Below are 12,901 nucleotides of genomic sequence, written 5' to 3'. Positions count from 1 at the left end.
AGTGAGGCCAGGCCTCCCACGCAGTGTCCCTGTCATCGGGCTGTTTTCACGGGGCACCAGAGGCCTCTTGGTCACCAACTTGCACAAATAGGAACTGACTGCTACTCCACACTGATTGATGTATATTTATTCGCTTTGAAATGTTTTGCGAGAAGAACCGTTCCTTAAGAGGAGAGATTCGAGTGAGCGCCATGAACATGACGGCGAGTTTCCAAACGCGCGAGGGCATCAGCCTTTTACTAAGACTGTGCCACAGAACGCAGAAGGGGGTTCCCGCATCCGCTGGTGATCTAGGCACACCTGTGAAAAAGGACCCACCTAGTCTCCTGGTCTCAAACTCATCAGTGGGAATTGTTAAAAACATGGCAACGGGCCCAAAATGGAGTTTCATCTGCCAAGTCCGGTGTCACCAAACCAAGATAACTCATTACAGTTTCAGCTCTCCCAGAAATTCAATCTTAAACCAGTCAATCAGGGATCACCTGATCAGCACGAGCTGAATAATCTGCTAGATCCCTGCCATCTGCAAGAGGAAAGGGACCAACCTGCTTTTTCGCCCTATAACTTCCTTATTCCTGCTCCCTTCTACCTACAAAAGCGTTCCATTTTAAACAACTCTTCAGAGCTTCTTTCAGCCTGCTAGATTGGATGTTGCCCTATTTGAATCGATTTTTGCTCAAATAAACACTTAAAAAATTTTAATATGCCTCAGTTAATCTTTTAACAGAATCAAAATGCATAGAAGCTGGCCCAGGGCTTGTTCTGGTGTTGTGGCTTGTGTGACCGCTTTGTAAACCACATGAAATCTAAATCTCAGTTTCCTAATCTGTGAGATAATGGAGCTGGGCTGGATGATACCCTGAGTGCCTCCAGGCTGGCACTTCATGAGGGCGATACCATTCACCTCAGAGGTAGTACCAGTTCTCCAACTTTTTGCTCTTGGGAGCCCATCACAACTCTTAAAAGCATTGAGAACGCCAAAGAGCTTTTGTTTATATGGGTTATATCTTTTGATATTTATATTAGAAATTAAAACTGAAAAAAATTAAAAACACAGGACAAGTACACATACAGGGCAATGATTTCATCACACATCAGATATTCTCTGGAAAATGCCTCTGTGAAAACGAGAGTGAAGTGGAATAATATCTTAATCTTACTTTGATCTCTAGAACCCCCCTTACGGGTCTGTAAGACCCTCCAAGGGTCCCCGGACCTCACTGCTGTGAGCACAGCTGGTGTAGTGAAAGCCCCTGGACCCAGAACCTGTATATGAATCTTAGTTTTGCTACTTGGTGAATATGTGACCTTGGGCATGTTACTTACCCGCTTTGTGCTTCCATTTCCTATGAAACTGCAATAATAAGAGTACCTAACTCACAGGGTTTTAGAAGGGTTAAATAAAATAACGCATGAAAAGTACCTCAAAAAATATAAGTGCTCCATAAACGCAGGCTATTATTAACTAACTAAAGTTAAATTTCCACCAAAGGAATACATTTGGAAACAACAACAGAAAAGGAAAACAAAAAAACACTTACCAAGCAACAAAACTGCTCTGTTTTCAGACGGTGCCTAGGAAAGCAGGCTTGTGCAGAGAATTTCATGGGGCTTTAAGGCACTCTTTTCGGTTTCTGTGCTCGAGCTGTCCCTGCTTTTGCAGAGTTCATAATGAGCACATGGAGCCCAGCCAGAGCCCTGTCTTAACTGACATTCAGTGGCAACTGCAGTCGGCCCAGGAGCTTCCCAGTTATGCAGAAGCTTCTTCACTGGTGGTTTCCTCCACAGCTGCACGTGCCCAGCACGCACCTCATTGAACAATTTCCTTGCTTTCAACACCTGAGAATGCCCCCTCATAAATACACGGAGCTTCTTTTGCTATTTGGCAGTCAGCCCTGGTCATGATTGCCTGACATACAGGAATTTTGGATCATACTCCAAGCCCCTTCCTCTGCCCCTGAATTTCTTCATTTGTCTTGGTTGATGTAACATGGTGGTTATAAACTCTGTATGCATATGGATTCATCTGAAGAGTTGAAATACAGGTGATACTTGAATGACACGGTGGGAACTGTATAGGTCCACTTAAATGCAGGTTTTTAAAATCGGAATATAAGTCAACTGGTTCAGTTCAAACCCACATTGTTCAAGGGTCAGCCCCACAGCCTGTGGCCCACTCCCCTGAGATTCTGAGTTAATTATCTCTGCTGGGGCTACCTGCTGATTCTGGAGTGGAGCCAAGATTCAGAGGCACTGCTCTAATTGACCTGTGGTTCTAAAAGGATGGTCCAGGCCAGGAACATCAGCATCACCTGAAAACTTGTTAGAAATAGAAATTCCCAGGAAACCGTTTTCCAAACACGTGATTCTAATGCACGGTGAATTTGCGGCCCTGCCTTAAGGAGCACCTAGTCTAACAAGCACAGGGCACAGATACAAACAAGAAGGAAAGATACCAGGGCCTTCAGAGAGATGTGGAGTTATAGCAACATTGAGATTACATGATAGCTAAATGTTGACGGAGCACGTTCTGTGTGCCAGGCTGAGTGCAGGGAGCTACACGTGTAAATCTTCACAGCCTCACCGACTCCTCTCACTTAATCATCAAAACCACCTTGGCTGTGGGTTCCAGTATTATTCTCACTTTACAGATGAGGAAATAGGCTTACAAAGAATGAATACGTTGTGAGGTGACACAGTTAGCGAGCGAGGAGCCAGAATTTAAAGCCGAGTCTGTCTGACTCCAGGTCTACTTACACACGTCCCTACATGTGGGGCTTTTAACATGCAAAGGGGATGACAGAGACTTTGGAAACAATCTGTAGCTAATTCTAAGAAAAGAAAATTTTCTTAAAAGAGTGTTTGTCCTGAATAAGAGGTAGATTGTATCAATGTCAATATCCCTGATGTGATTTAATGCTATGATTTTGCTAAAGGTTTCCATGGGGGGAAACTGGGCATGGTGTGTTATGGTCTCTGCATCTACAATTATCTAAATAAAAATTTCCATTTTAAAAGAGATATGTTTATTACAATTTATAATATTACTTATGTTATAATAACATGTTGCAAAATGTCTGCATATTTATGTAAAATATGTTTGTTATACTCCATTAACTTAAGTCAATTTATCAAATAATAAAAATGAATATAAAATCATAATAAAAAACAAAAACATGGGTTCATGTAAATGGGTTGAGACCATGGCAGAATTCAAACAGCTTCTGTTCCCATCTTTGACATGGAAGAGAGCCTCTAATCTTTGGGAGTCCAGAAGAACAAGCATCCTTCTGGCACAAACACCAAAAAGAAAATCAGCTGCACCTAGCCTCTGCTAGCCTCCCCATCCAAGTTGCTGAAAACAATGAAAAATATTTGCAGAGATGTAACATTATTTGAATGAAACTTGGATTGGGTGAACCTAATTCTATATTCTTAGTTTTTCTGTACAGAAATCCCATTTTACTTTGGAAACAATAGTTTCATGGTTATAGTAAAGATCTACAGGATTATCTGCCCGACACTCACCATATTTATTTTTCTAGAAACTGCCACCTGTCCCACCCATGTTTTACATAGGACCTGATAATTTTTTTTTTCCAGAAAATACACACATCTGTGTCACCAACACGCAGCTCAAGAATCAGAGCATCCCCGGCACCCCAGAAGGCTCCTTCATAACTCCCCCTGCCGGCAGTTTATCCTCACATAACCACTCTCAAGCTAACCACTCTCCTGACTTCTGACATTGAGATTAGTTTTGCCTGTTTTTGTAGTTTAAGGAATCATACAGCATGTTCTGTTTTGTGTCTGGCTTTTTTCTCATTAGTGAGACTCATGTTGTTGCATGTGGTTGTACTTCATTCTCATTGCTGAGTAGGATCCCCAGCTTTGTCTTTTAAATCTTATTTTTACTCATGGAAAGTAGGCTGGAAATCAGTACTGGGGACCTAGTAGAAGGAGCTGTTTGTTCTCCTGATAACATGTGGATCATGATGGTGAACAGTCTGATTCAGCAAGCTGTCTGGAACTTTGCAGCAGATGGAAATCGCTCTTATGAAGTTGGAAGTTTTACTGAGATTATTATACTGCTCAGCTCAAATGAAGACACAGGCTCGCTTCCTTCTTATCAAGGAAGAAGAATGACATATGACCTACCTCCTATCCTTGTTCGGAGTAGAGTTTCTGAAAGAAAAAACATGGCACAGCTCTCCTCAAAAGTGACTCTTCCAAAAATCTAATCAGACCGCGTATTGCTTATTTCAGCAAACCATATTCAGTGACTCCACAGATAAATAATTCTTTACTGCAATTGGTATCATGATTTCTGGAAGACAACACCATTCTCCTATTTTTTTTTTACCAAGCAAGCCGATGGGAATTTATCCACAAGGCTCTTCTGTGAGACCTTTCCTCACCAGATACAGATATTGAATATAATTTCCATTAATACCTGTAGTTTTCCTTCTTTATGCTCCATGGGAATTAGAATGCGAATAATTATAAGCCCCAATCGACTGGTTTAAACAATAGGAAAACATTATTTTCCATCACGAGAAGTTTGGAGATGGGTTCACTTGGTTCAATGACATCAACAAGAACCTGGGTTCTTCTGGTATTGGACCACCCACAGGAGAGCACCCATAGATGCAAGGAGTCTTAGGCCATTCCAGGAGTCATATCTACAAATACAAAGTCTTGCACTAAAATAAGATGTGTCTTCCCTCCCTTTCTCTCTCCCTCTCCCTCTCCCTCTCCCTCTCCCTCTCCCTCTCTCCCTGGAAACCATCCTCAGAAACCCAACACTTCTCATCAGCCAGAATGATATTCAAGCCCATTGATAAAACTGACCAATAGCAGAAGGAATGAATTTACCATACTTCTCACAAAACAACAGTGTTTATCCTTAAAATTAGGAAGAGTCCCCTTGTCTGAGTCAATTTCAGACAAAACAATGGCTCTTCTGGGAAGGAAAAAAGGGAGAAATATCACTGGGCTGAAAACTACCCAACATTATCTTCCACAGTCCACCTCTTTGGCTTTCCAACATCTATACACACATAGGCTCATCACATGTTCAAAAGATGTTCGTACTTCCACCAAATATACAAAATATACATAGTCCCTCCATGAGTGAAAATAACCTAAAGCCTCATCAAGAAGAAATAAGATAAATCCAATAAAAGCTCCCATTCAGAAAAGTGACTGTTGTCATTGGTCCATAGCACATATTATTTCCTGCAGGGCAGGAATAGCAAGTATTATCCCATGACCCAGCCAATTTGGCTTTCCCAGGTTCTACCCTCCTGGAAGACCTCCCCTGCCTCCTGGCCTCCATGGCCACCTCTGAGGTGAGCAGTGGAGCCGATGTCCTCCCAGAGACCGCTGGACTTAGCAGCCCACTTTCCGCAGGTATAAATTCTATGGCCTCAGTACTACCTTAGGGCTTAAATAGTCCCAGACTTTTGTCGGTTAGGTTTGGAATTTACTTCTGGTTGATTCTAGGGACCCATAATGGCCAACAACCTTACATGAATGAGGTCTGTGAGTTCCACAGTCCCTGCCTCCTCCATGCTTCTCTATGCTGTGCTCACTCTCAAGCCCAAAGTTTAATGGCCTCCACCTGAGGCAACTGATACAACAGCCAGGTAGAGGAAGAGGGAGGGAAGCAGGAGAGGAGACACCACCTGGAACCCCAGCCTTCCCAGGCACATCTAAGCCAGACTGTGCCTCTTGTCTTATGAAGAATGTTTGATGAGAGCTATTAAGGAGATATAAGTGGGGAATCATATTTGCTTTTATTCCAATTCTATAAGTCCTACCTCCTACTAAATATCTTTCTTTTCTGCCCTTTTTGGTTGTTTGCATCCGTTTTGTACAAAATTGGGATTTCTAACCTTGAAAGTCTCAAAATTATAGGACTTTAGGTCAACTTAGATTGCAGGCTATAGACAGGAAAAGTCTGTATTACAAGACTCTATTTGCTTCCCTTTCTGCACTTTCGTCTAAACTTGCCCCTTAGACGATCCCTGTCTGGACGGCTGCGAGAAATAACCAGCATGTGCCAATATCCCCAATTTTCCTACCATCATCTCTAATTCTACAGTCTCTGTGGGCACATGCTTAGGAGCCTGAGGTCCAAGAGGTGACAATTTGCCAAATGCCATAGACTCAGAAATTTTGAAATATGGCTTTTGCCATTACAAAAGGCATAGAGAGCTGAATATAGGAAGAAACGAAGGAGTTAACCGCCAGCAGAAGCCAGGAACTCTTACACCTCAGTTCTTGAAACGTCAGTTTTACATTTTCTTTTTATACATGAGTATACTCCTGTTTCCCCTGCCCACTCCACCTTTCCAGAAATCGTTTTAAAATCTACAGCAGAGTGAGGCTCTTTTACTCACCAGTAAACACACATTTGAAAAGAAATTTGAATACACAGTTTTTAAAACAAGGTGAGTCACAGCAAACAATGTAAAATATGTATCTGAAAATAGATTAAGATACACTTCTTACAAAAGGAGGGGGAATCATATTTTAATCAGAAGAACAAAGGGGATTGTAACATTGAGAATTTCTTTGTTCCCTGAGATTTTTCACTTTTAGAAAATATAATGGGATGTGTTTTCCATCATGGATGGTCCCAGTTAACTTTTGTTTTAAGAAGAATGCTTGTCTTCATCAGTATTCTGCTAATGGCCAATTGATTTTCCTTATGATCCCTGGGAGAAATATTAGTGTCGGTGCACCACTGAGCCTTCTGATCTTTGCACTCTGATTCAAAGTCAGCGTTTTAACCTGGCAATGTGCCGCACGAACGGAGTGCACAGCGAATCCCTTGAGACTGGAAAGTCTTGGGGTGGTCCCAGCATTAGCACCAGCATCCCAGGACTCACCAGGTATAATTCTCGCCATGCAAGGGTTTGACGTTCCAGAAATGACCGCTTCCGTTGGTTTTAGATTGAATATCAACCAACTCCCTTTAAGCGAGGTAGGCACATTTGACCAAAACAGAACTATGTTCCGAAAACAAGGTCGATATGATATGCCATGTTCACCAATTCATCCCTAATAGTCAGCATGTTCCTAGCATGTGGTAGGTACTCAATCAATACTTACTGAATAGATGATTAAATGAAGAGACGTGCCCACTCTGTAGCTTGAACAACACTGGCTTTGAACATTTCACTAATTACTTAGAGCTGTCGACAGTTTACTAACGATGAGAAGAGGAGGCAGACATGGAGAAGTCAGATTATTGTATAATTTAAATCGTTTATCATTTCATTAGATTATGAATCTTGCTTTTCTTGTCGAATAGTGTCTATCCACATCTACTCCTTCCCAGGTAGAGTTTTAGGCAGAGAGCAGAAAGTTAACATTTCCAGAATGAATCTCTTCCTTTTGGAGGAAAATTTCTTTTCCTCCAGCCCAGATACCTGATTCTGAGCCAGGTGGCTGTGAGGTCCAGCCCCTGACACTGCTGCAATGACTGTCCCCGATGAGGCTCTTTAAACTCTGCCTCTCCTTCCTTCTTCCTCCAATCTCAGAATAACTGTGGCCTTCCAATTCTATACCATTGTAAGAACTTACCATGGGTATAGTTGTTATTATTGCAACTATATGAAGCACACGGCTCGCTCGCTCTCTCTTGCTTTGACACGTCATGAGTCTCTTGATGATGGGCCGCCATTTGCAGTCCTAGCTTCTGGTACAGTGCCAAACCCATAATACATTTGTCAAATGAAAGAATAAATGAATAAACAGCAGAGATACATTTGTTTCTCTCCTGTGAACTGAGCACATAAAGGTCAAAAAGGAAAACTGGATAAAATTTCTCTCCTTAGTATCAGACAAACAGGAGAAAAAGAGAGGAAAAATTCAGTACTTAATTAGCTAGACAATCGATGAAAGGGAGAAGTAGTCTAATTCTCTTTGGTGCTCATCATTCTGGAGAATGTGAATAGCAAATGAAAATTCCTTCTCATTAAGATGTAGTGTCTACATCCATTCCCCTTGAATCTGGGCCTCTCCTAGTGACTCAGTTGTTATCAATGGAATGCAGTGAAAGTGATGCAGCACAGCCTCTGAGGCTGTCAGAAAAAGCCACGCTGCTTCCGCCTGATCCTCTTAGGACATTCATTCTGGGGAAGCCTGTCTTTGCCACTGTATAAGAAGTCCAGCTACCTGGGACTACCACACTGGAGAAGCCACATGCAGGCCTCTGGTGAGGCTCAACTAAGTTCCCAGTCAACAGCCAGCACCAACTGCCGGCCATGTGCATGAGCCACCCTGGACGCCCCGCTCAGCCAAGCCTTCGGATGACTGCAGCCCCAGCCAAGATCTGACAGTGACGGCTTGAGAGACCTCAGTGAGAACTGCTTCCAAATCTGATTGACGGAATCCTAAGCAAAATTAAATGATTGTTTTAAACCACTGAATTTGGGGGCAATTCATTACACATTAATAATAACTGGACCAATTGCCTCTCAAGATCATTACTGTAGCAAATCCTTGAATTTTTCTTCCATATTTCTGAAGGGGACAGGTGAGTCCTCTGTCGATTTTCAGAGCAAGCATATACAAGGACACAGAAGCACACCATTTATCAGTGAGTGTCTCCATCCATAGTGAAGAACAACATCTGAGGTTGGGGAGATGGGTGAAAGAGGTGAAAGGATTAAGAAGTATAAATTTCCAGTTATAAAAACAGTAACAAGGTTGTAAAGTACAGCATAGAGAATATAGTCGATAATATTATAATAACTACGTATGGTGTCAGATGGGTACTAGACTTATCGGGGTGATTACTTCCTAAGTTACATAAATGTCTCGTCACTATGTTGTATACCTGAAAATAATATAATATTATATGTCAACTATAATTGAAAAATTAAAAACTTATAAAAAAACATCGAGCTTGTGCATGCAGAATCCATCAAAATATAAATTAGAATCACAGAGGACTTCTGGAATGGAAGCAGTCTCTGCTTAAATTAAGACAAGAAATGCAAAACCTGTCTAAGATGAGAGTCATACGAATAATTATTAGAGGCTTAAATGCAGTGATGTTTCTTAGTTACTGAACAAAGACTCGGTTGCTAGAAAGGCTCTGAAATTATTCTCCTCTGAAAGGAAATGAAGGGAAAAAACATTCACAGAAACATCTTGTGACTGAAGCCGACTCTGCCCTCATGTAGGGCCGCGATGCTGACTTCATCCCCTACAACATCCTCATGACTAATGTCTGACAATTAGTGCAAACTTAAAAATATCCTCTCCAGCCAAGACAACAGTAGGAGACCTTTCTATATGGCCAAATCTTTCCACAGTCAGGAATGTCTGCAGGGTTCATAAATTAAACCTTCCACTCACACAAAAGGAAAGAATCATACCCGTGACTGGTTTTCTTTCTTGCTTTTTTCCCCTTCCCATCAGACACATGCCCCATTCACGTGCAGCTGAGCAGGAGGCTCCCTGAGGCTGTGGCCTTCCTCGTCTGCCTTTTTCCCTTCAACCCTTCAGCACTCCCCACCTCGGGGAAGGATTGGCCCAGCCTGGCCTGAAGGGCAGTTAAAAGAGAGCTGAGCCGTCCTCACATGTCTGTCCTCCCAGCCTGCCTCGCCAGAACCAGGGCAGCCCCAGGCGAAGAGCACATGAGGCAGGGCTTGGTTTGGTTCCTGGGAACGACTCCTTCTTAGCAAGCAGCTCCCTGTAGCTGTCCCTGGGACTGAGAACTGTAAGTCACCTGTCGTCAGCCCCACATTTGAGCAACCTCCTAGTGAAGATCCAGACAGGCAGTTGCTTACAAACTGCTCTGAAAAGCCACACTGGACACGCCCAGGGGTGAGCACAGAGAACGGAGGCTGGGAGAATGAGGTAAGTGGAGCTCTGAGCATCCCCTTCCCCCCAACACACACACCCAAATGACAGGCAGAGCATCCCAACTCTTTTTCTGTTTCACATATTTGGCCTGAAAATATTCTATTTTTAGGGGGAAAAAAAAAAAGTGCTGCCACTAAAAATTATTTGGAAACCACCACAGAGTCGAAAGAGGATGAGCTTTGGAATCTGAGGGCTACGGACTTAAGTCCCGGCTCTACCCCTCACTGACACCGATTGAATGTCTCTGACCTCAATTCTTCTGTAAAAAGGGAATAACAAAGCCAAACTCACAGGCAGAGGGAGGATCAAATGAGATATGTTCAAAGAATCTGGTATATAGTAGTTGCTCAATAAATGATGAACGTTGGGGCTTTAAAGGGTCAGTAAACATTACTCTCTTTTTCTCTGCATAAATTCAGAATAAATTGAGAAAAAGACTCAAGAATCAGACAGATAAAGGCCCAAAGGAGCAAGATGTTTGGAGAATGAGGTTTAGCTCTGTGGCAACAGAAGGCTTTCTCATATTGTATTCCAGAACTAAACTCACCCCCTCAATCACAGGTAGAACTCTACGGGCATCCAGGGGAGGGAGGAGTTTCTTGTATAATTTACAACATAGAGGCTCTCACTGCAGAAAGGCAGATTCCAAATAAATAAGTAGGAGGAAGGGGCTCAGTTACACATACTTAGTTCTCTCAAAACCACTAACAGATACATCACCCAGGGCCACCATACAGTAGCACATGTTGTCCACTGCACAATTGTGAATTAGACCATTTATTATGTATTTTGATTTACCTTCTAATGATAAATCCAGAACCTTTCATATGTCACAGCCAACAACTGCATCGATTTTTCAAAATTTTTTTAAGATAGCAAGTGAAGAGTAAAGTATCCACTAGAAAAGTATCCAAAGAGAAAATTCACCAGATTTAATTTGGCCATCCTTTGAAAAGTAGTTTTTGCAAAATGAAAGATGCATTAATCTCATTATAGTCAAAATGGACAATATTGCTCATTGCCTAAGAAACACATATGTGTAAAAGCTGCAGGCTACCACTGGTTTCTTCATCTGGGATGACTTCCCTATTACTTGACAGCTTTCACACACTTGCTGGGCTATGTGACATAAGCCCTGTCATGTATGTGTTGTCAGGGCAACCTTTGGAGTAATTTTCCAGAGGTGCTTATTAGTTATTGTGAATGTCATTAGTTGGTATGTTTAACTTCTGTGGTCATACAAAGACTTGTTCTTTGCCCTCTGAATCAGAGTATTTCTATCCACTCCCAGAGCATATCTTGCCTATGCAGATAAAAAAAGCTTTTACAATAAGTCCTCAGCTTTTTTTTAACATGCAGGCTAATCTTGGGAGAGTACCAACAGCTCACCCTAATGTCAAAGTGTTTAATGTGTATACGTCCTACTGAGCTGAAAATTTCAACTCAGTGTGAAAACAAGCATTTCCCCAGATCTCTCTGAATACACTCGATTTAACTAGTATTAACACTAGTCTTGAGTTGCCAGAAATATTTGGAAAGGAACAAAAGTTGTTTAGTTGATTTTGGTCTCATTCCCTTTCACAGCCTCTTCCTAACTTTCTGCTAGAGGAGTTTTTGTTATATTTGGTTTCAAGAAATGGACAAGGGTCTTATTTGTGGGATATAAGCAAGGAGAGACAACTACAATTGTTCAGGAAAACAGTGAGGCTTTAACAGAAATATGAGCATTTCTGAGGACAGAGGTTTAAAAGATTTGGTGCTGGTTCTCTTTAACTATGGAATTTCTCTGAAATTTTTTTATTTCCAAAAACTCCATGGATTTAAACAAGAAGCCAAATAGAGTGAAAACAGTAGCTACCATTTGTCGAGGTTTAACTGAGTTGTGTGTCACACAGTGTGCTAAGTGCTTTTCTTTCAATACTTCTTTTAATCCTCACCACGCCTCTATGAAATTGGTTCTATTACAATCCCCATTTTATAGAGAAGGAAACAAAAGAGATTAAGTAATTTACCACAAGGACACAGAGCTGGTAAGTTCCAGAGATGTATTTGGATCCAGGCAGCCTGACTCCTGAGGTTGTCAGAATATGCAGAAAGTTTCGTTGCTCTTGAAAAGATTCAAACAAATATAACTTGTGTTGATTTTTCTATAGAAAAGCTATATGGGTTCAACTGGAGTTGAGGGGTTTAACCAACAACAGAAAATGGAAAATTTTCTTCTTTGTTACTAGAAGCAAAGGCTCATGATTTCTGGAAAAAGCCTGATTAGAAAGGTATGTCCAGTAAGGAGCTCTGTGAAAGACAATTGCTTCTGTTGAGGGGACATATGATAGATAATGAACAACAGCAAAATAGCCTCTGCATTGCTGTGCTGAAAATAGCCCATCCCCAAGTTTCCTCAATTCTAAACTGGAAAGATATTTTATATAGTCAGGATTGGGGTAAATCTGGTTTCAATTAAAAATGCAAAATACTTGAGAGGCATGGAGATAACTCAATTCCTAGCAGTCTTTATACCGATATGGATAAAGGATCTGAGAATAAAAGAAAAGAATAGAATAAAACTCTTGGTAAATTTGTATGGAAATAAAACAAAACTGAAGAATCCTCTTGAAAAGTTCGAGACAAAAATTTCTTAATGCATTTTTATTAGGGCTGTTTATCTTCCAAAGGAACTGGGATGATGTGGTAAGAAAATCAATTGGAATCATTTTAAGTTGAATTTTGGATTGATTTTCTGGTTGTTTTAAAGGCAACAGTACTTTTTTTTTTTTTTTTTTAACCAAACAAGATTTCAAATCATCATTATATGAGGGTTCAACTGGTTGGCAGCTTTCAGTTCTCTGTATACAAAGCTTTCATATAAGCCTCAAGTGTTTGGAAATTGCCTATCACTTCATCAGAAACAATCTTCCCATCTGAGGCTGGGGGAAATTGCATTGAAAACAATGTAGGAAGTATTTTATGGGCAGCTCAAACCCATGGCTTGAGAATAGAGAACAATCCTAGAGCTAAA

The 12,901-nt window shown here is 41.3% G+C and overlaps 1 long non-coding RNA gene across 1 annotated transcript in view; it reads left to right on the top strand.

Annotated features, from left to right (window-relative positions):
* Nucleotides 1-9,325: 9,325 nt before the first annotated feature.
* The window catches only part of LOC120609321 (uncharacterized), a 24,202-nt gene continuing 20,626 nt past the window's right edge, over nt 9,326-12,901 (top strand). Inside the window, exon 1 of the long non-coding RNA XR_005654735.1 lies at nt 9,326-9,879. This is a non-coding gene — a long non-coding RNA (uncharacterized LOC120609321). The remainder of the gene's footprint in view (nt 9,880-12,901) is intronic.

The sequence above is a fragment of the Pteropus medius genome, unplaced genomic scaffold (assembly GCF_902729225.1).
Source record: "Pteropus medius unplaced genomic scaffold, Ma_sr-lr_union100, whole genome shotgun sequence".
Classification (NCBI taxonomy): domain Eukaryota; kingdom Metazoa; phylum Chordata; class Mammalia; order Chiroptera; family Pteropodidae; genus Pteropus; species Pteropus medius.
This window is presented reverse-complemented; position numbering and strand designations above follow the sequence as displayed.